At 39.2% G+C, this 25,994-nt stretch overlaps 1 protein-coding gene across 1 annotated transcript in view; it reads left to right on the top strand.

Annotated features, from left to right (window-relative positions):
* The window catches only part of FGF12 (fibroblast growth factor 12), a 566,009-nt gene that overhangs the window by 584 nt on the left and 539,431 nt on the right, over positions 1–25,994 (top strand). The window lies entirely within an intron of this gene.

The following is a 25,994-nucleotide window of genomic DNA, read 5'->3' as shown; positions in this document are numbered from 1 at the left end:
CAGTTGCGTAGTGAAGTGTGATTTTTTTTTTCTTTTTAGGTAGGGGGGTGGGAAGAGTCTTTAGATGGTGGGGGAGGTGAGATATGTTGATAAAGCCGTTTCTTTTCTGTAGAATGGATGGGTTCAAATAAATATATTTCATTTGCTTTAGGATTGCTGACAGGCACGTTTGTATCTGATATCCAATAATGCATTGCTATAGAAAAAATGTTTGGATTTCTCCACCCCCACCCCACGAAGATGGTATTTCTGGGTGTGTATGACCACATCCTACTGCATTTTGAAAATATATCAGCAGAGAAATTGGGTCTATTTGGAACAGTGTGCGTTAGAACTGACCTCTAAGAAGAACAGTGTATCGGAGTACTGCTTGGCTCCAGGCATGATGCATATTACTAGTTCTGGATATGTATATATTAATATTCTCCTCATAGCAAACCTGCATAATATACACATACTAACTGGTAAATGAACTGTAAAAATCAACTTCTGATGGCATATTTAACCATAAACAAAATGACTATTAAAATTGTAAGATTGGATAGCCTTTGGGTTTAACTCCATCTATGCAGGTCTCCTCCTCCTCCTCCTCTTTAAAACGCCCACCAGCTTGCAAGAGTCTTGAGTAATGTGGTCAGATATCCAGTAGGAATACTGGATGTATTTAATTGTGGTGAAATCAGAAGAAATGATGTCAACTTTTATGAAACTATATTCATTACCCAGAACTCGAGAAGCTATATTTGAAACAAGGTTTTATTTTTAAACCAAGAATGTCAGTCATTGTGGTAATGTGCTCAGGATCAGGGAGTGGTGGTGGGTTACCTATTTCTGGGCTGATTAATAAAACTGGAGCGTCAAATGATAGCAGGTACCTGTTCAATAAAGTATCTAATTAGAGGAGTTAAGTATTTCAACCTAGGTAAGCATTTTTAGTATGAAAATAACTGAGTCAACATGGATTCAGACAAGCTGGCAAATTTTAATTGGGATAATTTTATTCTGATATTTTGCTGATGGGCATTTCCTTGACTAACAATGATGTACATATATGAGAGATCCCATGTCAATAAATGTACATGAGGCATATATTTATTAACTGTATTGTAGAATCCATTTTAAAATGAGAAGCCAAGTCTTAACTCATAGAGGTCTGTAATATTCCAGTTGATTAAGTATTTCTGGAGCATGAGATTAAACAAAAGACAGTATCATTTTACTAAGAAGCATTTTTTTTTTGTATTTAGAGGACACCTGCTGTTTGATTATTAAACTTGGTTATTTGGCAGAGGTTCTTGGTAACATTTTTGAATCCAATTTATACACTAATTCCTGGCCCATCATAAAAAGAGGATGTATCTCTTAGTGATAATTTTTTATTTCTCCTCGTTTCCCATAAAATATGCTACATGTTATGCAGGGTTCCAGGTGGTTTATATCTCATGCTGATAACAGTAGCATTCTAGCTGTTTTGCCAGTCTTGGGATTTTGGAAAGGAGAAAGAATCTCAGAAGTTTATCTGGGAAGAATCAGGCCAGAAGTTCTATAGAAATCCAAATAGCAGTGATACAGGCATGAATCACAGCACTGACCCAAAGGCAGTTAATAATTTTGCCCCAAACCAATACTGTGGTCATTTTGCAGAGTTACCATAATTGCTTCAGGCAAAAGACATGGTGAAAGTCCTTTTACATGTTAGTTCTCAGACTTCCTTTGCAAAACTGAATTAGCCAGGTACTGATCATATGAAGAATGGCTAATTATTTACACATTGGTCTCACTTTCTGAGTTGATGCAAATGGCACAGCTAAAAATGGTAGCTAACTTGAAATTTTATTATAGAAGAAAAAAATGTGTATTAAGAAGAATGTGTCCATATCCCATTTGAATTGGTGCATCTTAAGTACTTTATGCTGCCATGTACAAACTTCTTCCCTCAACAGATTCAAATTTAATTCCAGGAAGACATTTTCAAATGTAAGCATATATATTTTTTTCTACTAGAAACTCTTTCAATACTCAAAGTATTATTACATGAGTCAGTTGAAAGTTCAAGAGTTCTCTATCCCAGAAAAAAGGCTAATGGCCCAATTAATCTTGACTCTTGTTGCCAGCATTTGACAACCTTCACATTACCTCCAGCATTTGAAAACCTTTCTTAGAGCACTTGTCCAGAGTCTCCAGCAAGTTGAGCATCAGTTATTTACAAATAAGGTCAATTTTTTTTGCTTCCTTATTTACTGCTTTGCATCACTTCCTGTTATCAGGGTAAAGAGGAGAGGAAAATAAATCAATTGACCTAGCAATCAATTTACAGTGTAATTTCAGTGATCCTTATGTACCATGGTAATTAATATTGCCTCAGAGATTTGGGTTGGTGCGTAGCCTGAACAGCTTTGACAGAATTTGTGCCTTGCAGCGGTTCACAAACTTTGATGCACATTAGAATCATCTGGCATGCTTTTAGACATCCTCATGCCTGGTCAAACCCTTTCTTAGTTACGTCAGAATGTTAGGGTAGGAGAGAGGCGTAGGTGTTTATTTTGAAGATATCAGGTGTTACTGTGTTCGGGAATAACTCATTTAGACTCTTGATAATCAAAATGTGGTTTGATTTAGAATTGCAGAACCTTGATCTTTACTCCAGGCTTACTGTATCAGAATCTGATTTTTAATGAAATCCCCAGGTTATTGGTATGCACATTAGTTTGAGAAGCATTGATTTACAGTGAGGAAAGAACTTTCCCTCTCTCTCTCTCTCTCTCTCTCTCCTTCTCTCTCTCTCTCTCCCGATCTTCTCTTTTTTTCCCCCCCTTTTCCTGTAACACATCTTTTCTTTGTCCAGCTAGGTTCTCAATCTTAGGCTGGTCTATTAGAAACACCTGCGGAGCTTTTGAAGCATAAAGATACTTAGGCCACACCTCTAGACATTCTGGTTTAGTGGGTTCTGGAGTAGAACCTGGGCCTAGGTATTTTTAAAAAGCTCCCCAAGTGATGCGAATTGATAGTCAAAGTTAAACATTGGTCTAGGATCTTGCTACTCAAGGTGTAATCCATAGACAAGCAGGATTAACATCACCTGGAAATTGTTAGAAATTCAGAATCTCAGGCCCTACTCCAGACATACTGAACCAAATCTGCATTTCAACAGCATCTGCTTGTCATTTGTATGCATATTAAAGTTTAAGAAGCACTAGTTTAGACCTTAGGGGACTGATTGTATCTACGAATGAACCACTCTGGGGACCTCAGTGTAGAAGATTTGAAATTAACTAGTCAATATGGAAGCTTCTGCGTATGTGATCATGTTATAAGTTTTTGGTTGCTTTGGGAAAGAATGGAAATGAAATGCAGAAGAAATTGCTTGCCTCACGGTTATATCAGAAAATGGACTCATTTAAAATACCCTCTCTGTTCTTCCTCCAGCCGTTTAATTTCAACCCCTTGATTACCTTTTTTTTAAATAAATTTATTTATTTATTTATGTATTTTTAAATTTTTGGCTGTGTTGGGTCGTCGTTGCTATGCGCGGGCTTTCTTTAGTTGTGGAGCACAGGCTCTAGGCGAGCAGACTTCACTAGTTGTGGTGCATGGGCTCAGTAGTTGTGGCTTGTGGGCTCTAGAGCACAGGCTCAGTAGTTGTGGTGCACGGGCTTAGTTGCTCCGTGGCATGTGGGATCTTACCGGGCCAGGGCTCGAACCCGTGTCCCCTGCATTGGCAGGCAGATTCTTAACCACTGCGCCACCAGGGAAGCCCCCTCTGATTATCTTTAAATGCTTATTCTGGGGCTTCTCTGGTGGCGCAGTGGTTGAGAGTCCGCCTGCCGATGCAGGGGACATGGGTTTGTGCCCCGGTCCAGGAGGATCCCGCATGCCGTGGAGTGGCTAGGCCCGTGAGCCATGGCCTCTGAGCCTGCGTGTCCAGAGCCTGTGCTCCGCAACGGGAGAGGCCACAACAGTGAGAGGCCCGCGTACCGCAAAAAAAAAAAAAGCTTATTCTGTAGGTTTATTTTGAGCTCCTTAAAATGTCCTGGTATTAACCCATGGCAGTGTGATATTAGACTGCTTAAATTGAGGCCCATCTTAGAGTGAATATAGCATTACCTTCTTCTCATTGTCATTTGCCTCTGTTCAGTTCTTTTGAGTTCATTTGCCATCCCCCTTGCTATGTAAGATCTTCCCTGACCTCCCTTACATCTAATTAATATTTACTAGTATACTTTATATGACCTAAAGTCCTTGTTTGTCCTTCACATACTGCATTTCTTACAATCAACATTATAATTTTTGTGTTCTTTATTTAAACAAACATTTATTGAGCATCTGCTATGTTCCCAATGTGCTTAGTTCTGAGAATGTAAAAGAAAACTGAGATGCAGTCTCTGATCTTAAACATCTCACTCTCAAATCTCCATTCATAGATAACTTTTTTGTGGGCATAATATGAATCTCTAATATTCATGTAGCTACTCAGGTGCCTGCATCAGATAAAACATTTTCATTTACATAGTAGGGACTCAGATTATATATGTTGAATTAGATAGCCTTTGTTCATGCATCCAGGAGATTATAAATTGGGAGAGGTGAAAGAAGTTTGGCTATTCCAGAACGTAGAAGGCAGTAACGTGACCTGCTTTCTTTATAGAGAACTACACATGTGTTCCCAGTGAAGATTCAACTGTGTTCTGAGTTTCACACCAACATTAGAGGCAAGCCAGGGGCATGAACCAACATAGGTAAGGTATAGAGTACTCATTTCTCTGAAACCAGAATGGTTCACCCTGCAGGAGACAAAGGAAATGTCTATGCAGTAACTAGTTTATCAGAGCGGGGAAGTGATTTTTAGAAAAGCTACTTTGTGGTTAAAAAACAAACAACCAAATCTCCGAGACCATTGTAGGATAAGTAAAATATAATACGGTACAAAACATAACAATACACATTGGGCATAGGAGATCACTTCATATCCCAGCTCAAATGGTGTAACATTGGACAAATCACTTTTCCTGTCTGAGTCTTAAAGATTCTTAAATATTAAAGGGAGTTCATTTCATTTAATTCAAAATATTTAATGAGTTGCCACATTGTTCCAGGCACATTGTTAAATGTAGGGGATGGTGATATGAATAGTGCATTGGGTTGCCCTCCAGGAGCTTACAGTCTGGGGGATACATCGACAGGCTCAAGACCTGCCGATTTCTAACATCATATGTCTTTTCTCCATTCATCTTTCAGAGTTCTAGTAGGTTACACAGAAGGCTAGAATCTAAAGTCGTAGTGATTAATGACCTCTGCGGAGGCACTTAACATTCCACAACAATAATGCCTGCCTTTTGTTCCACTTCTGGTTTCTTTAAACAGAATTTTTGTGTGGGAGAACATTTGAACTCTTGCTAAGTACCTACTCTAAAAGCTGTCCAACTGACTAGCTACCTGGCTAGTAACCTATTGTCTGAGTCAGGTGGTTATTATGAGGTTTGTTAGTAATGAGTCTGGAGGTGGCCAGTTAGTTTTCTCCATCATTCCCTTATCCCTGTCCTTCTATGCCTTTAAGCTTTTGACCCTATTAGGTGTGGTGTTTTATGCTTACTGAATGACTAATAATTATGTTATACTGGATTTGTTAATATTGGGTTTCCTGATTTGTCACATTCATGAGACACTCTGTATTTTTTTAAAGGGCTTTTAATATATGTCATCACCCTTAAAACCTTGTGATTAGACATTTTAACTTCATTTTGTAGATAACAAAACAGTGGCTAAGAAAGACGAAGTGACTTAGGCAATCCATCTTCTCTTTATTTCTCTGTAAAATAAGAATTATTATGCCTTCCCCAAGCCCCATACCCCCTATATTATGATTATGAAATTAAACTCGTACCAATAAACCATTTAGAGTTTAGAATCATAGTCTTTCATTATTATTAGCTGTGTTTGTCTTTTCATTAGGATCTCATCCTAGAGGGGAGAAATTAATCCTTTGCCATTTTTGTAGTTTTAGCAGCAAGCATACTGCATACACACTCAACAAGTTATCTCCTTTGACTTCTGCAAAGGCTTTAATTTACCAAAAGGGATTTCATTTGTCCTTATTCTATGTATTTTTTTTGCAGTAACTCCTCAAAAACGTGAATTTATCTCTTTGTTGCTCAGATGTAGTTTCAAGGCAGTTATATAACATCTTGTGGGGTTGGGGATGAAGATGCATTGGGTCAAGTATTATACCTTGGTTGGGTTTAAAACATAGACTGTGTAAAATCTGGCCGCTAACAGGATTTTCAATCAGGGGTGCACATCTGAATCACGGGGCACCCCATGGTACATAGGACTTGGATATTTAAGAAGCACCTCATGTGATCAGGATGTGCACTCTCAATTAGGAATCAGTAGGTAAGCTACAGGGTGATTAATATGAAATGTTAACAGGTACTTGTGTCCTTTGTCAGAAACACTACAGTACTTCTGCTGCCTGGACCTTGATTTTTATTATTGCCTTCTTTAGTGTTAAGAGAGCGAACATGTGGAAGAGAGAAACTAATTCTTGTCCTACAGGCTTGGGTTAGAAAATAGACATGTAAATAGATGGCGTGTGTCTGAGGCCAAGAAGACCCATGACTTCCCCCAATGTCTTCATCCTCATTGGCATCCCTGCATGCAGAATATGGTGGATTTTGTTCCAGGATCAATGTCTATAGTTCTAATTTTAGTTTGCTATTCTCTCCAGTTACTTTTTGAAACAGTCTCTGTCTCCCTGTCTTTGGGAACGTGGAACTCCCACCCAGGGAGGCCATGGTATTTTGCTGCTGTGATCCAACTGATGGTACGTTGGCAGGTATCCCAGGGGACACCTGTTGCCTCTCCACAGAGCTTTTCTTTTTCATTTTTTAAAGCATATACTCTGCCTGGCTTTTTACCTGAAACAAATCCCACCACCAGTGATTCAGAGAGCACAGATAATTGAAAATGGGCTGTAAACACTGTAGAAAAAAAAAAGGAATGGTAAGCTGCTATTCTGAGGTCAGTATGTAAAAAGAGGCAATATTTGGGTAATGATGATTGGATTGTGAGGGTTTTTTCCTTTTTTAAATCTTTCATCAATATTTTATTACTTTTTTTTTCTATAAAGTACACTAGGTATTGGGCTTAGTTATAAACGTTTTAAACAGATCTACCTAAACTGAACTAAAGCAAAAATCTTTATGCCTGATGTTTTCAAGCTTTATTCATGTGAGACATTGAAAGGACATTTGAGGAGATAACAGTCTTTTGAAATTGTGCTTATATATATATTTTACTATGTATAGGGCACTGTGCTTTACATATAGTGACTCTAATCCTCATAACAATTCAGTGAGGCAGGCGGTATTGTTATCCCTATTTTAGGGAGTAGAAAACTCCAGCATAGAGATGTTAAGTAATTTGACCAAGTCACATAGCTAGTACATAGCAGACAAGCTTCGGAGTCTGTGAGCTTAACCACAACTGAACATCTGAGGCATACTTTGCTCTGGTCTGGTACTTCCTTTGCTGAAACCTAGGCCAGTTGTGTACACACACATACGATGTTTACAGTTTATTAGCCTTCAGGATGGTGATCTCTGCAGGCTCAGGCTCACCGAAACCCTGGGCCAATCAGAGCCAGACTTGGGGAAGCATGAGGAGTGTTCCTGACTGCTGTCAGGTGGCTATGAGAGAGCACCCGAGGCTCATATGCCTGAGGTGGCTTCCAACCCCAGGGGCTTAAGTAAGCATGGGGTTGCACCTCCTCTCACATCACCTGCTTACCTCGGAAGCTCAGTGGTGTTGTAGAAAGATTACAAGACTTCAAATCAGACACACAACTAGCAACTTGTTAGTCCTTGTGACTTGGGCAAGATATCTCTCTGTGTCTTCGCTTCCTTATTTGTACAATGGCTCTTTCAAGATGAATGAGACAAATAATATATATTATATATGAATGTAATAATATATAATAAATATATAATATATAACAAATGTAATAAATATATATTTTATATTTACATAATGAACCAAGTATAAAATCAGTACTCAGTATTAACAGCTGCTGCTGTTGCGATTATCCTCTGACCCTTAGGCTTACTATTAATACTTCCTCTCTTCCTGTATGGGGCTGGATTCCTGCCTTAAACTCCTCACTATCACATTAGCCCCTTGCATGGAGCCAGATGCAACTTTCAGTATCCTTCAGTCCATCGCACGTGAACATTCCTGATGCAAGATGAGATTCCTACCTGACGCTGATGCTGGCCGCTGCCACCATTCTTACTCTCACAGAACCATAGTCTTTTCTTCCGCTGGTATCGCCCGCCCACCCTACTTTGATACCAGCTGTGATTGGTCTAGAATCCATTCCTTCATACTTTTCTTTAGACTGATGACCCTTGCTGCTTCGCTAGTTTTTCCTTCATTCTGTCTAGTTCTAGTTCACTCATTTTTTTCCCCCTTAGGTTGGAACAAGCAGAATGCCATGCAGCTGTGGTATATGGCTTAAAATGATAGTTTTTAAGACCTACTGGTCTAAGTCGTGCTAAAAAATTAAAGAATAGTGACAAAAATGAAAGAAATCCACTAATCTTTTTTGATCAGAATTTTACATTATTCCCATTGTCTGGCCTAAGATGAAGTTGAGTTTCCTCAGAAAAGAGAACTTGACTGTTGTGATAGGAATGTTGACATTGTTGCTTAGGTCCAGGTACCATTCCACTGTTCAGGGAAGAATAGTGAGAACAACCTTCTGCCCAGTTGTACCTGGTCAGGGGTTTTCAACTGTAAATATGGATTATAATAAATTGTAGGCTTGTTAAAACATATTTCTCGACCTCCTATAGTTTCTGACTCTGTGGGTCTGGGGTGGGCCTGAGAGTTTACATTTTCTAACAGGTTCCCCGGGGATGCTAATGCTGCTAGTTAGGGGATCACACTTTGAGAACCCCTACTGTAAACAATGTAGTCTATGATTCTCTTGTATTTGGGTATTATATCTAGAAATAAATGTACATTTGGCTGATCTTGGGGTAGCACTCTCATGACGGAACTCCATAGCTTAAAAGAGTAACTAAGATCACATCTACAAAATCATCCCAGTATTACCCATACCCACACACTGGTTAATTAGTACCAAGATGTTATTAATGGTGTATACAAATAATACATGTTTTCATTTATAAAATGAATACATATATTTATTTATCTGTGCCAGGCACATTGCTTATCATCAAGATTAGAAATGAAAAGAGACACAGTTTCTGACTTCACAGACTTGGTTTTGAAGATAGACACAAACAGAAGCCTAGGAAGAGCTGACAGTGGGGTATGCACGTGAAAATTTAGATTAAATTTAAAATTTACTTTTAATATCATACCTTCTGTGTGGATTACTCTGCCTAGGTGTCATAGACCAGGAACCAATGAATAATACAAGATTTATACCCTCTGCTGTTACACCAGATACAGAACTATAATCTGTGGGAATACAGAGAAGGGAGTTGGCATTTGAGCTTGGTCTTGCAGAAGGGATGGAATTGAAACATTGGAAAAATATTCCAAGCTGATGCAATAGTATGAGCAAAGGTATAGCATCATTAATATACATGTAGCAACTAGGAAAGATTAAGTGATTGGTTAATTCATTAATCTGGCAAATATTTGATAAGCTGGGCACTGTTCTAGGTGCTGAATATAGTAGTGAGAAGACAAAGTCCCTGCCCCCATGAAGCAGGTAGTCCCTGCCCCCCAAGATTAGAAGAAAATTGTGGTGGCCTGTTACAAATTACATAATGTAAATAATGATAACTTATACTTCAAAAATATTAATATCAATTGTCTTTTTAAAAATTAGATTCCAGGGCTTTTAGAGTATAATTCCATTTGCAAAGCTTTAATTATTCCCTAGATTTTCAAGAAAATATCCATCGCACAAAGCAAGGTATACCTGTAAGCACAGTTCCACGGCCAGAGGAAATGCTGTGATCCAGTATTGCACTCTGTGACTTTTGCCAACCTCTGCTGCTGACACACTTCCCTTGCTTAATGGAACAGTGATTTTCATTTCTGTTCACCTTGGGCTCTCAATCCCCTGAAATTTTTGCATTGAAACTTACAGATTGGTATTTTAGGGGGAAGATCCAAAAAATACTTTTGAAATGTGTCAGGCTCAAAAATTGCTCTTCAGTGATCTATAAATTATTATCAACTCTCAGAATTACAGTAACAGGACAAACACTATACAGGTACTAATATGCATGCATTTTGCAACTATGCTATATGAAGTTCTTCAAATTCTCCTTAAGTATATGAAGATTCATGTAAGATATATGTTCTTTTTCAACTTACCATCACTGTATTTTGATATTTTGGCTGTCTTTCTTTAGAGAAGATGAAGAAACTAGAGCAGTTTTTAACCCAATTCTGGTTTTAACCCAATTCTGATTTTGATGTCTACTTCCTAGCAGAAGATATTGGGCAAGGTTCCTAATCTTCCTAACTCTAGATTTTCTCACTTATATGATAGAGATAATAATAGTATTTATTCTTAGAGTTGTTTTGAGGATTAAATGAGATAGTATATGAAAGTGTTTGCCACACTGCCTGGCAAATAGTAAGCACTTAACAAAATGCAGCTATCGTTAAGTATCTCAAAACTGCCTTATTATAACTTGGGGTACAAAATCATAGCCATTGCTTTTGCTGAGTCTGATGGATTCAGTTTGCTTAAAGGTTTAAATGAATTCCAAGCATAATACTTCCAGTCTGAGCCTTTAGTTGTAACTCAACATAGAGCTGTTTTGGATCAAAGTCTTAAAACAGTTTCAGGAAGACACTTCCTGCCAAACTGGACAGCTGTAATCAATGGTTGAAATCTAGAATACCACCTGTATAGAGAAGGTCTCAGCCTGGCTGGTGAAAGATTTATGAACAAGATTTTGAAAATGAAGGTCAGCAGATGATTTTCATCAAATAACCATAAGGAGTGGTTACACAGATGGCAAGGACAGCCTTGTCTTTTCTCTGAGCAACCTCTTTTGATCCCTACTCCCCATTGAATCATGCAGGTCTTAGTAAAGGTGTGAGGGGGCTGGGGAACACTGCAGCCTCTGATGCTACTCATTCCTTCAGAAATGCTTCTAGAGCAAGAGAGGTGTAACGATGATCCCTCATGAATAACTTTTTTTTTTTTTTTTGCGGTACGCGGGCCTCTCACCGTCGCGGCCCCTCCCGCTGTGGAGCACAGGCTCCGGACGCGCAGGCTCAGCAGCCATGGCTCACGGGCCCAGCCGCTCCACGGCATGTGGGATCTTCCCGGACCGGGGCACGAACCCGTGTCCCCTGCATCGGCAGGCGGACTCTCAGCCACTGCGCCACCAGGGAAGACCATGAATAACATTTGAGGTGATGTCTTCCTTTTCTTTTTTGTGCACTTGCCATTTTTGTCACAGTTATGGAAAGTGTATTATCAAAGATAGCACTTCCTTGTCCCCTCCCTCAAATTTTTTTTCTCTCCAGAGACATCACTCGCAATTCTTTTTGCTATTTACCTCTGTGTTCTAAATGACATTCTCTTCTTACCTCCTCTCAATTTCTCAGCTCTATTTTTGATGTCCCATTGTAGAAATGAAGTTTTCATCTCTCTCTTACCATCACACTCTCACAACAGGCATTCCTCCTATCCTACCATCTTCCCAGGGCTGTTACATTAATTGTTTTGGTTAGCTCAGTATTTATTAGTTACACTTTTATGACTATGTAAACGTTTTTAATGACTGTGATTACTCTTCCTTTCTCTTATGATTTTGTTTTTTTCTGTGGTTGATAGTTGTCTTGTTTTTTGTTTGTTCAGCTTTCTATACATACTTTTCACTATTTAACTCCAAGCCTCTGCCACCGTTCTGAATCTCAGCTCCAGCCGTTCTGATGCACAGATACCTTATCAAGTTCATCTTCTTGAAGTAATCTCTCTTGGAACCTTCTGACTTGGTTCTATATGTGCGCTTTTCCTTTTATGCCCTATGCACTGGTTTGATCCTGGAATCTCCGTTTCCATCACCCTGGAAAATTTCTGCAGGTCTCTTTGCTTGGTTCTCTTGTTTTCTTGTATCCTCTGTATTCTTCTTTCTTAATTCACTTGCTTATTTTGGTAGAATCAATTTTCCAGCAGCTTCCTGAAAAAAAGGATACACAGTTAAATTTTTTGGACCTTTGCATATCTGAAAATATATTCCTTCTTTCCTCATATTTGGGCAATAACTTGGCTAGGTATAGAATTCTAGGTTGAAAATAATTTTCCTTCAGAATTTAAATGGCACCACTATAATGTCTTCTCCCTTCAGTTTTGTTGTTCTTGTCTGATGACATTCTGATTCATCATTTTTTGAATATGATTTATTTTTTTCTCTTTGAAAAACTCTTTTTTCCCAGAGTTCTGAAAATTTATGAAGATTTGCCCTCTTATGGTTTTATTTTCACCCATTATACTGGGTACTTAGTTGGCTTCTTTAATGTGGAAACTTATATTCTTTGCATCTAGAAAATTTTCCTGAATTTTTTTTTGATGATTTCCTATTCTCTGTTTCTTTTTTGTTGTTACTGTTGTTTGGCTCCAGCTTTTTTGAAATCTTGTTACTCAGATACTGATATCCTGAAATTTTTTTTTTAGTAGACTTTTTGACATGGACCATTTTTAAAGTCTTCATTGAATTTTACAACATTGCTTCTGTTTTATGTTTTGTTTTTTTGGCCCCGAGGCATATGGGATCTTAGCTCCCTGACCAGGGATCAAACCCACATCCCCTGCATTGGAAGGTGAAGTCTTAACCACTGGACTGCCAGGGGAGTCCCTGATATCCTGAATTTTAAAACATTTTTATTATTAATATGTTTTATTTCCTGTTTTCACCTCCTTTGCATTTTTTCACCTGTTTTCTTGATGATAGGCTCATTTTTATCTTCTACTCTTTCTGTTAGGTTTTATTTTTAATTTCTGATATCAGACTTTTAGTTTTCAAGATCCTTACTTGTTGTTTTTCTTTGAATGTTTGATTTTATATTATGCTGTCTTGTTTCACTGAGGTAATATTTCTAATACCTTGTTAGGCATATTAATAATATAGCTTTTAGAAGTTTTCATCTCCTTCCATAGCCTTTGTTTCCAGTTAGCTTTTATTTAATTACTTGTTTCGATTTCTGTCTTTCATGTTAGAGACTTTGTACAGATGTTTTTATATTTGTTGCCTGTTCATATTTAAGAGCAGGCTAAAGAGGCGACTGGAAGCTCTGTACACATGGGTGGGGCTTATTGATAATGATCTTAGTTACAGGGTCACTTTCATGGGCTTTTCACTGTGGAACTCCTGATATCAGTATCTTTAGGTCTTCCTTCTTATTGTTTATAAATTCCTCAGAGAAGACTCTTTCTCCTGCCTGTATGATAAAGACATGGCTGCCAGGATTCTGTGGGTCTCAGCGATCAGCATGTAAATTCACTTAATCTCTTAGTTTTCAATGTGGTACTTACTCGGCCCACTGTACAGAGAGCCTCTCTTCTGTCCTCTACAAAGAACACATCTGCAGTCTTCTGCTGAGGTTGGGGAGGGCAGTTGTCTAGATGTTCAACGTTTAAGAGAGGGTTTGAGGTTATAATACCTTCTTAAGAACAAACTGTCCACCAGTTCTGTGTATTTTATCCTTTTCCCCTTCACCCTACTTCTAGACAAGTTTGGTGCTACTGCTGTCTAAACTTTTGAAGATTCTGCAGTCCAAATTAGATTGCTTATTGTCTTTCCCCACTACTGGCTTAGAATTGAGTTTTCTCAGGTCTGCTAAATCCTTTTTATCTTCACCAGCTTCCTGTTTCTAAAATTTGACAGTTGTTGTCTCTTCTCCCTTTTGCTGCATCTTTATAGATTTATCACACATACACACACACACCTTTATTGTACTTTTAATGGTGTTTCAGGTAAGAATGAAAGTAAAAGCCTGTGTTCAACTTCCCCATCTTTACTTAGAAGTCTTTACTTTCAAAAGATACTGAATAATCTTGTGGAAAGATAATCTCAGGTCAGAGGTCCTGGAGATAGCATTTTGTGGAATTCTCAGCAGTGTCCTGGCTGGTTTCCTCTGTTTATCCATCATAGTTAGGGTGTCAGACATCAGGGTCATTAAAGTAGTCTTCCCATGAGGAAACACCATGTAAATACCTTAAAAAGAGTTACAGGGTTAAGAGAACTACCAAGATCAGGTCCAGACAATTTTTAAAAATTGCCCTGAGATACTAATTTATTCATTCTTCCACTACCCCAGCATCCATTGGACACTTACCCCGAGTCATGCATTGTTGGGCATTGGCAAAACATTGAACAAGACACAGTTCTGACCTCATGAACCTTCCACGCTAGCGTGGAAGACAGACAGCACTGCTCAAGATGCAATATGGTAAATGCCATAATGGAGATATTAACAAGTGCTAGAGGCTCTTTGGGATGGGAGTGATTAAGTCTGCCTTCAAATTCATGATGGGAAATGTGTCTTAGCTCTCACAGTTCAAGCAATAATTTCCCAGAAAAATCACCTTGCCAATTCATAACTGGCAAAGTTACTAGCTTCCCAGCACTGTGATAGCATCTTTATGGTCAGAAGAGATTTTAGAAGTCATTTTTATGTTCGTCATTTTACCTGGAAAAACTGAGGCCCAGGGAAAAAGGGGCTCAATCCTGGTAAAGTAAAGAATGAAAACCAGTTTCTTGAATCCCATACTATTTTCTATCTATTAAATCATATTAAGTCCCCACCCTAAAGCCTACTTATCTATAAATATGATTAAAAATTTTAATCAGTGGCTCTGAGTCTCAGAGATCTGGAAGTACCAGTTTTGAAACCCCTGAGGATTTCTTTAAAAACAGTAATTCGAATGAAAGACCTTTGCTTTGGACATAGGTACAGGACTTGAAACTTATGCAATGTCAGAAAGAGAAAATGGCTTAGAGTTCTCATTACTTATTTTGAAAGCAGGGCCAGTTCTTAAACTGGAAGAATAGGACTCTCTTTATTTGCACAGGTTAATATTGATTGAATTTCAATTCACCTAGCAAATTCAGGGGAGAGCTTCCCAAATGCAGCTTTGATCTTACTATTTTACAATATATTTTTGAGATTTTTCCCATGTTTGCATTGTCTTGAAAACATACAACAGATGTACAAACATAGAATTTAAACATTTTGGAGAGGCAGAGAACGTTGTCTTCAGTGAACATTAAGAATGTAATGTGTTCTGTTAAATTTATGGTTTCATGACTTAATTAACTATTAGCAAATGGTATATTATGGGGAAGCTAGGAACTATAAATAACATATTGTTCAATAGTCAGTTCTTCATCAGTAATAAAATACTAGCAATAATTACATTATTTGTTAAAAGCAAAACACAACTTGAAATCTCTTAATATCTTCCCCAAGTACATTAACTTTTTATATCCACAAGTAATGAGATTATAATTTTCTTACTAAAGATTTTCTTGGTCCTTCTCTGCTGAGAAAAGTCTTTCTGTCCTCTGGCCCTTTGAACTCTCCTGCCATGTTGATTTCTTTCTTCACTATAGTACAAGGGTCCCCAACCCCCTGGGCTGCGGACCGGTACAGCTCTGCGGCGTGTTAGGAACCGGGCCACACAGCAGGAGGTGAGCGGTAAGCAAGCGAAGTTTCATCTGCTCCCCATTGCTCCCCATTGCTCGCATTACCACCTGAACCATCCTGTCCCCAACCCCCCACCCCCCGCCCCCATCCGTGGAAAAATTGTCTTCTGTGAAACTGGTCCCTGCTACCAAAAGGTTGGGGACCGCTGCTATAGTATACATGGTTCCTTGATTGCATGTCAGGCTTGTCTTCTAGGCTATGAGCATCATGAAGGCAAAGACTATGTCTTCTTTGTGATCCCAGTAACTTGGCCATATTAAGGTCATTTCAATTACCAAAAGAAACTTAATTGAGTGAATAAAATATAAGGTGCTTGATGTATAATAATATTTACTTGTTTGGTTTTCGTAGCACTTTCCATTATATCCTTGGGTATAAAGTAGCTAAAGACTCGGGGTTGACACACACGTAGTACACAGCCTCCACTTACCTTTCCTTCTTGTTTGAACAGCTCTCAGATCTCACCCTGAGCTCAAATATAGCTCTGTAAATAATGGATCGTATTCACTGTGACTTAACTTCTTGTTGCCCATGGAAGAGAACTATTGATCTTCCTCCCTATGAAATCTGGCTAGGTGTGAAAACTTCCTCCTCCTCCTTCTTGTTAGAAGCAATTTCTCTCCTGTTTCTGAAAATGAGAAACAAAACAGTCTCTTCTGTGTTGTTCTCATCCTGTCCCATGGGGAGTGGCGTGATCCTTCATCATCATCTGTGCATGTGCCTTGTCCCCAGTCTCCTGGTCCTCTTCCGTCCCATCAGAGACTGGATGCTTCACTCCCTGTCCGCTCATGTGAAGACTGCTCTGCACACCTCACATCCTAATTCTTGTCTTTAGATACATCTCTGACCCCAGCGACTCTGGGGAACAGACTGTACTGCTCAGGACCTTTGGTGAGTGCCAACAAAAAGACTGCTGTATCAGTGCAAAGGGGTGGCATTTCCAGAGTCATGACTATCATAACTTTTGTTCTTCAAGAAACCCTGGGATTTCTACATTTTAGGGTTGGGAGATAGAGGTGTTTTAGTTCCCTCAGCTCAAAAGTGGGGGCTGAAATAAGTAGATAATGAAGACCTTTCTTGTCGTTGGTGTCTAAATCAATTTGCTGGACCTGCATTTCGGTGGCTGTGCTGCTCTTTTTCTCAATTCATCTATTACTTTTGCATAGTTTATGCATCTGGTTAAAGTTCTTTCAAAGTCAGCCTTTCTACTTATAAACCCTTCACGAAGTTCCTGGGGCAGTCCCCTTAGAATCTTGGCTTAATAGGATGCAAATGAGGGTTATGGTGGAAGAATTTTTTTCTTTGTATCTCTGAAAGAGAGGTTGCTGTGGATTTATGTACACAGACTTAAATTCATAGTGAGAAAGTCTGGGTTCAAATTTGGCTCTGTGACCTTGGATATATCACTTTACCTTTCTAGGCCTTAGTTTATTGTAAATGGTGGTAAATTGTCTGCTCTCTGGGGTTTTGGGAAGGAATCAAGGAGAGAGAGTATATGGAAAGTGCTTTGTAAACTATATGGTACTATATAAAAGCAAATTGTTATTAATAGAGGTCTGACTATTCCCAATTGTTTCTGCTTGATCAGTTAGTTCTGGATGAATAAATCAGAGAGGACAGGCAGGAAGGAAACAGCACTGGGCTAGGAGTCGGGTGATCTGGAGTCTACGCTGGTGCTGCTCAGCACTCACTCACTGACTTGATGTGACCTTGGCAAAGTCACTTTACCTCCTGCACTTGTGTTGCGTCATTGGTAATATGAGGTGGGCTAAAGAAATGATGATATAGAGATTCTCTTCCACTTAAAAAAAAAAATCTAATGTTTTATGAGTCTAGCTGACAAGAGATTATTATTTATTTAAGGGTGTCATTATGTTTAGATTACTGAATCAGAAGTCTTACCAATTATGTGCCCAAATAATATATATATATATATATTTCTGATTTTATGTTTCATTTTTTTGATTTTATGTTTTTTTCTTGATGGAAATTTATGTTCTTCATACGAAAGTTTAAAGTTATAGGGAAAATTGCAGCATACACTTAAAGACAGTCACTCCTAGTATTGCTTCCGAATTCCTTCACATCCATGTAGCTTTGATTTCTTATAACATGCATTTTTTCATTAACATTAGTCCAATCATACTTTATATATTTGATTTAAAAAAATTTTATTTTTATACAATTTTTAAAGGTTACCTTCCATGTACAGTTATTAAAAAAATATTAGCTATATTCCTTGTGTTATATAGTACATCCTTGAGCCTAGTTTGTACCTCCCACTGCCCTACTCCTGATACTGCCCCTCCCCCAAATAATACATTTTGAATACATGATTTTAAGGAATTATTTTGAAGAAGACGCCAAGACTTAATCCTTCAAACACTGAAAAGGAACTAACGGACTCTGCTATCCACTGAATTTTTCTGTTTTCTCTGGGAGGAATGTGTATATTTAAAAAGGAGGCTAAGTACTAAAAACAGATGAAATTCTGTATAAGAAATTATGGCTATGACACCTAAAGCACATTTTGTAATATATTATTCTCTAGTAACTTTAATTCTTTATTTCGTCAAAAAATTATTGAGTATTTGTTACAAATCTCACTATGCTAAGCCCTATAGATGCTCAAGTGAGTAAGATAATTCCTATTAGAAGGGATGGTTGATCTAGTGTAGAAAAGAGCATGGATTAAGAATTTATAAGAGAGGTGAAACAAAGTTCCAATAGTACAGGATAAGGAGAGATTAATTTTGCTGGGGAGATGGAAGGAAGGTAAAAAATATAGCATCTTTAAAATGCTTTACAGATTGTAAATGTTTTCCCATATACTATCCTGTTTAAATAAAGCATGGACTCTGACAGGTATAGAGCAAGGTACTGTCTTTTGGAAATCAGTTTGTAATCCCTGAAACCTCTGAGGCACAAGCAATGTAGAGAAAATACCAATAAGACATATTGTTATTTTAGAAACGGAGGTGGGTGCCTATAATCAACTCGTAAATTTCTGAGAGTTTTGCCCAAGGTGACATGGACTATTTTTTATATTTGAGCCTGCATATCATCCTATTAACTATCCCTTTTTTAAATGAGAAGGCTGTAAGAAATGCCCCAACTTACATAATGCATTTAATTCCATGTCTATTTTTAAGGTGAATTTATCTAATACTTATAGCACATTGGTTTATGATCACAAAGCTAGAAGAAACCTCAGTTCAATTACCTAACTTGTTAGATAATACAATATGCCCTTTTTCCACACACACAAAAAGTTATTTTCACAGAAGTGTCCTGCCCAAGTACAAAATCAGGACTATAATCGTGGTCTCCTGGACCAGGTTTTCGCCACCACGTCACAGCCCAGGGTCTGTTTAAAGATTGCAGCAAGTATACCTTCATTTGATATTAAAGATTCCTAAAGAGGCCTCCATCTCCTTTTTGCCATTCACACAGTATTTTTCCATGAACGTCTTCTAAAATAATTAATGCTGTATCCAAAATTGTTAGAACTGTGCAATGCTGATATTCGAAGAAACGTGACTCTTTTGTGACACTAAATGCTTTTAATAATGTATCTACTCGAATATGGTAAGTGACTTCCACTCATAAAACAAGGAAATATGGTGCTGAGAAGTCATTGCTTCATCGCTGCCTCATTTTCAGTGACAAATCTTTTGAAAGAGGAAATGTATCTTTTTATTATGATGCTACAGGGCTTTATTTAGGTTTGTTTCATTGCAAAATAAAATTCTAATTTTATTTTATCTGAGCACATTAAATATAGCAAATCTTAAACTTCAGTAACTGTGGCTACAATTCATTTAAAGACACAATTTTCTGGGTATGTGAATGTGATCTTTGGTTATAGTCTATATTATTTAGATGTTTTTAAAGCTTTGTGTCCATTTTTGGACTCTGCAGTTTAGAAGAACCTAGTAAAAATAGAGTATGCCTGTAAAATGAGCACTTCAATGATAGGTTAAGGAATTAAAGTTGCTTAACCTGAAGAAGGGAGAGCTCAGGAGATGAGCTAATTACCACCCTCAGGCTTCTAAGTGATTTTATGAGGAGCATTGTAGTTTCCCCTTCCAGCGCAGAGAGGTTTTGGTCTTTGTTAGTGGTGAGGGAGCATAGCAGGAATTCAGCAAGGAGGGACTCATGCTGAGTCTTAGTTCACCTTTTAAAACAAGAATAGATGACCATCGGGGTTTTTAAGTGATCTCTTCTTGTTCTGAATAAAATGATCTCACAAGTTATTTTTAAGTTCTGTTGTTACCTTTGGGGCAGAGAGATTCAAACAAATTTCTTTTGCAATGAAAATGATTACGTACAATGAAATGACTGACTCAGAAGACCTGGGAATTGTCTCACCAACGCCTCATCCTACAACTGAGGAACCAGAAGCTCAGAGAGAGCAGTGGAGAGAGACCTTGCAGGAAGGGCTATTGACTCTTCCGGCAGGGCTTTTCCATCCCTCTGCCCTGCCTCTGAGTACCTGACTTCGTGAACTAATGTGCAGTGGATTTGATTGGTCACTACACAAAATTAAAGTAATGATCGGGGTGGAAGGTCAAGCTCAGTATAAACTGGGAAATGTACCTCTTTCCAAGCATTGCAGGTAATGGCTTATTCTCTTAGATCTGTGGCTTTCTGCCAGTGTGGCCAAGGACAAATAGATTTGTTGATTATAGACGATTCGCAGTTAGAAATTATGGAATTTTTATGTTCTAGATCATTGTGCTCTTCTCTCAAGAGCTAGAAATAAATGTGTAGGAGTGGATATCTTGCACCCCATCACAACTGAACAGTTACTACTTGGAATTTTTCATACCCAGCAGTAATGTTAGTGTCCCAGAAGGTATTGCTTTCCAAGATACATGACTTACCGCTGACTTACTCCTTTTCCGTGACTTCAAATTGTGTAGGAAAGGCAAGGGCAGAGAGGTCCAAACAGATTTCCTTGTTGTGGAAAACACTAAGTACAGCAAAATACTAGTGTTGGAAAGGGCATGGATGCTGTTTTGCCTAGCTTCTCATCTGGCAGATGTAGAACCTGAATCCAGAAAAAAAGATGTGGCTGGTATTTGGTGAGATTTGGAACCAGAAATGAGAAGAAAAAAGCATTTGAAAGCTACCTAGTGTGTTATGTGTCCTCCTTGGGAAATGGTGATGGCAACTTTTTAAGGACTTAAAACAAAGTTGTCATACACATCTTTAGACAGGATGAGGGAAGACATCTCATCACACGTAATTCTCTTAATAGCATTAACGGAAGAGAGTTTTCCTGAAAGGGACAAAGGAGCTAATATTTAAAAAGGAGAACAGTCTGATGAGCACTTGGAGAGGCTGAGGGGCTGTTGACAACTTCTCACCAGGGTTGTGTGGTTTCTCTTTGAAAAATAGGAGTGATAATCACCTTTTGGAATAAGATAAAAAAATAGTAAGCTCTCTGTTGCTATTTGACCGTCTTTGGTAAGTATCTAACCCTTTCAAATCTCCAGAGAACCAAAGGTCAATTATAGAGCTGGCAGGAATATCAGAATTCATCATTCCTGCTCAATGTAGGAATCTAATCTATCTTTTGGATTAATATTTAAATTTTCATTAAATTTTTGTCTTTTCTCTTCTTGCTCTTGGTAGTAAGTAAGCTATACTGGAGCCAAAATCTATGTTTGGCCACCTTTATGGCCTTTGAGTCTCAAGGATAGTGTCCTACACACAGTTAATACTCGGTAAATCTTTTTGTTGTTATTGCTGTGTATGAAACCCTGCTACTCTTACTTTTAGTATTATATCAGGTTGGTGTTCGGAAGAGACTTAAGAATCTGGTGTAATTCCTACATTTTATGGTAGAGACTGAGACTAGGAGAGGGGCCTATATAAATTTATATAGCTACATAGCCGCAGACCATAAACAGAATTTAGATACACCAACTGTTTTTTTTTTTTTTGATCTCCCAGTCCGGAACACTATATATTTTTTTTCTGACATGTTTAATTTTATTAGGAAGAGATTTACAGAACTGGAGGAGAGGAGGTAAGGGACTTAATTCATGATCGAGTACATAGAAAACTAGAAAATGAATCAACTGACCAACCAATAACAAAAATCTAACACTAAGGAAACAAAAAGTTGTGCAAGAAAAGAAAAATGGAAATAGAAACCACAATATACCACATAACTCTGCTATGAATATTTACGTAGTCATAAAAAAGTGAACATAAAATGTTAATTTAACCAAAATTATGATACAGCTATATTGAGTATCAACTCAATATGGATGGGAAGTGTGCATCTGTGTGTAGTTGGGGTGGAGGAGGGTGCTGTGAAAACTGATTCCTTATATTTTATGGTAAAAAGTTAATAGGTAAAGCTTAAAATTGAAAGAAAAATTGTGGAACACTAAATTTTTAAGTAAACAGTTTTGTTAAAAAAATTCATATAGTTGTGATGAGCAGCCACATTGCCTGAAATTCAAGACTTTAGTAACCCCGTTATTAATTAATTAGGTAATTGATTAAAAGATTTATTCATTAATATTTCTTGGGACCTATTGTGTGCTAAGCACTGGTCTACACAAGAAAGTGAAGAAAACCAACAAAATTTTCTGACTTCATGGCATTTGTCTTCTGTTGTGGAGGAGAAACAACCAAACAAGTAAAACATTTTATGTCAGATAGTATAATGTACCATGAAAAAATGAGCTGGAGAGGTGAGTAGGAATTCTAGGAGGCAATGCAGGGGTTCATTTAGAATTTTAGGTAGGTGGGTCATGGAAGGCCTCACTGAAGAGGTGACATTTGGTCAAGGATCTGGACTAGGTAAGGGATCAGGCAATGAGCAAGCAAGGACCCGCCCATTTGGGGGGAACAGCATTCCAGGTGGAGGGAACAGCCAGTGCAGATGCTCTCTGTGGGAGTGTGCCCGGCAGGTGTGCTGAGAGCAAGAAGGCTGTGAAGTCAGGAGAGAAAGTCGGAGGTGAGGTTTGGTGAGGCCACTGTACATCTCTATCCTCCTGCCTCATTTCTCCTGCTGGTGGCTTCCATCACAGACACATCTCAGGTGTCCAAGAGGACACCCCTGGGACTAGCCAGCGCACACTTTCCCTAACGTTGGGTGCTTTCCACCATCACCAGCTTCTTCAGACAACCAACACCTGAGTCTGCCGTGTTAACAGTGAGTGTTCTGGATTTCTGAGCTGGGGCTGGGAGTTGACCTGCTTGTGAATGCCCTTGTATACCAGAAATTTGGGACGGTATAGATAATTTCCCAGTAGAAAATGTGAACATCTCTTCTGATGTTGGAAGAGCCTTGTCTTCCTGGCAGGAGAGACAGAAATGCAAGCGAGTTTGCAAGAGGTGGAATTCTCTCTATCCTGTTTCCGAGAGCAATGCAAGTCCAGTGGAGACCTCTGAAGAACTGCTGGAGAGCCAGACTGAGTTTCATTTTTAAAGGAGCTGTGTGTTTTTCCACAAGGTTCCTCAGAGCCCCCGCAAGTAACCTTTGGGGATTCATTGCATTGCTAAATCACTGCATTAGCCTGCTGCCTTCTGGAAAAAACTAATCTGACTGCTTCTGTCAGAAGGAGAAGTCAGCCCTTGGGCTGGAACCAACCACACTGAGAGGTCAGGGAGAGCCGGGAAGCCCTTAAAAACAGGTTCAGATCTTCAGGGTAGGGTGGGGTGCAAGCGCCCCTAGGAAATGCTGTACTGAAGTAGACCCAGCGAAAGCATTTCTCTTATTACTGTTTCTGTTATTGTTAATCATAATAACTTTATTCAGTATACTAGTTTATAAAGCATTTTCCTAGCCTTTGCCTCACTGTCTCCTCTGTAATTCTCTATAACTTTGTTATCGAAATGATGTCTGCAAACCAGCAGCTCTGTGTCACTCAGGATCTTGTTAGAAATGCCCCATCCAGACCTTCTAGGCTAGAATTTGCATTTACTAAGACCCTAGTCCTTTAAAGTTTAAGAAGCTTTGCTCTGTGGTCCATAGAGCAGTCATTTCTCCCTGTAACAGTAAGGAAGTGGAGGAGCGGCATGGTTGGGTGACTGAGGCAGGGTCACCCACTTCAGTAATAGTGAAGGGGAGACCTCATATCCAGGCTTTGTGTCTCCTGGTGCAGCAGTCTCTCTGCTGCACTCACTTCTTCCCTCTCCATGATCCTTGGCAGCTTACCTGTGATGTACTAGCTTCAAAGAAAAGGCAACCCTTTTTCTCTGAAGCTAGGCTATTGCCTTCTCTCATTCTCTCCATCAGCTGCGCTGGGCCCTCCCTCATCTGCTTGCTGGTTCTAGAAATGCAAACACCCTGAAAAGCCCTGCAGCATTGCTCACAAGGAGCCAATAATGAGTGAGTCTGATAAGAACTGCTGGCATTCATCACTTGCACTAGGCTTCTCTACAAAACCTTTCCAGCTTTGAAAGAGAGGGGTGCAAATTCAGAACAAGGCAACTGAGGGAATGCAGCTGGGACATGCTGATGGGTACGACTGGGTTTTTCCCCTCTTGCTCACAGTTATAGGATGGCAGATGACATCTGGTTCAGTACCACCGAAAAACACGTGTATGAAGCCCTCATGTCTGCAGAGAACTTCCCAGTCCACCATTCACCATAGCTTACTGCAGTCTTGAAAATAGTATTCCCGTTTTAAGGCTGCAAAACTATGCCTAGAAGTCACTTACATTACACGCAGAAAGTGAGTGCTTCATCCTTTGCTGACTAATGGACCCAACAGGTAGGCGAAACTGAGTCTATTAGTAAACAGCGCTTCATCTACAGGAGTCATGCTTTGGGTGAGGAAAAGTTCTAACAGAATTTTAAAGATGTGACTCATAGATCCTTAGCTGAAATTCTCAAAGTAACTGAAGCTCACTAACCGCACAGTGAATCTTCATATTTTATTAATTAGTTCAGTAAAAAATTTTATATTTAGTGTGAACCTACTGTGTGCATGACGGTCACCATAGCATGTGGTAGGAAGGGCTCAGTAATGAATGAGATCCTCTCTAAGAGCCTGCAGGTTAATAGAGTGTACATATGTGTATAGGACAAACTATGATGGGTGACAAAGGGACACTCCTTCCTCCACCCTAAAAAGGCTCAACCTAGGAGGTGACATTTGAGTTCTTTCATGACAGACGGGTAGGCTTTGCACCTTCAGAGTCTCCAGAGTACGGAACTTCATGGGGGGTGGGGCAGTGTGTACAGAGACACAGATGAAAATGCTAGGTTTGTATCTGGAGCAGCAGATGAACAATGCATTGACTATGACTTGTAACCTATGAACTCAGAGGCAAAAGAAATATGCTTTTACTTTCTTTCAATTAATTCTTTCAATTAAATTGACCTAAATCTTTCTTTCAATTAAATTGACCTAAAGAGTTTCTTTCCCTCTCCATGGTGGTAAATGTATTATTGGGCCCTATTCCCCTCCTAGCAGGCAGTCAAGGTGCTGCCTGGATCTTATGAGCCTCAGAGCATTTGCAGTTATTGACCACTGTCCTGGAGTGTGTGCCATGCTTGGGACATGAGCGTCTTTACTCCTCCCAAGAACTATTCTTTGCCTGGGGTTGGGCTCCCCATGCAGCCATCACTCCCCAGAGCACTGCTGCTCGCCTCCGCCCTGCTTCCCCTCAGCACTCTGCTGGACAGGTTTTTAGTTCCAAGGGAAATTTTTGCCCCCATCTAGATGTTCTTAAGAGACCCCTTTCATGGTCCCCTCAATGACTTCATTCTTTTTCAAGAGCTCTGGTCTTCAGATATCTTCTATTTTCCTCACTGGAAAAATCCTTGAGTGGAGGAAGCACTACCTTAAGTGACCTACTTCAAGTAGCAAAGGCAAAGGAGAACAAATGGGAGTCAATATTTTAATAAACAGCTGCGACACCTTCAGAGTTCCTGGGCATGAGGTGGGCAAAGGGGAATGGTGGGTGCTTGCCCTGGGTGCTTTGCTGGGGGAGTGGGGAAGAGGGAGCAAGGGGGTTTCTTCCACTGACTTCTCCACTTTCCTGACTGAGAAGGGCCTACGTTTTGGTCTGAATCTCAACTTTCCAAAGCCTTTCATCATATATGAACTTGCCTCTATCTGTGCATGTTCAGAACAAGAGTTGGCTCTCCCTCCATTCTGAGCTGGTCAGCTTTTACCCTGGATCTCATTACCTTCTGTGGCTTGTGCTGCATCAGCACCATACCCCCAAGTCTCTGGTATTTTCATCCCCGTTCTCTACTGCCTTAGCTTATCAACATGCTCAAGTCTATCCTACTTAGAAACACAGCAGCAGCA

The sequence above is a fragment of the Lagenorhynchus albirostris genome, chromosome 5 (genome assembly GCF_949774975.1).
Source record: "Lagenorhynchus albirostris chromosome 5, mLagAlb1.1, whole genome shotgun sequence".
Taxonomy (NCBI): domain Eukaryota; kingdom Metazoa; phylum Chordata; class Mammalia; order Artiodactyla; family Delphinidae; genus Lagenorhynchus; species Lagenorhynchus albirostris.
Note: the sequence above shows the minus strand (reverse complement) of the source record. Positions and strands in the feature narration are given on the sequence as shown.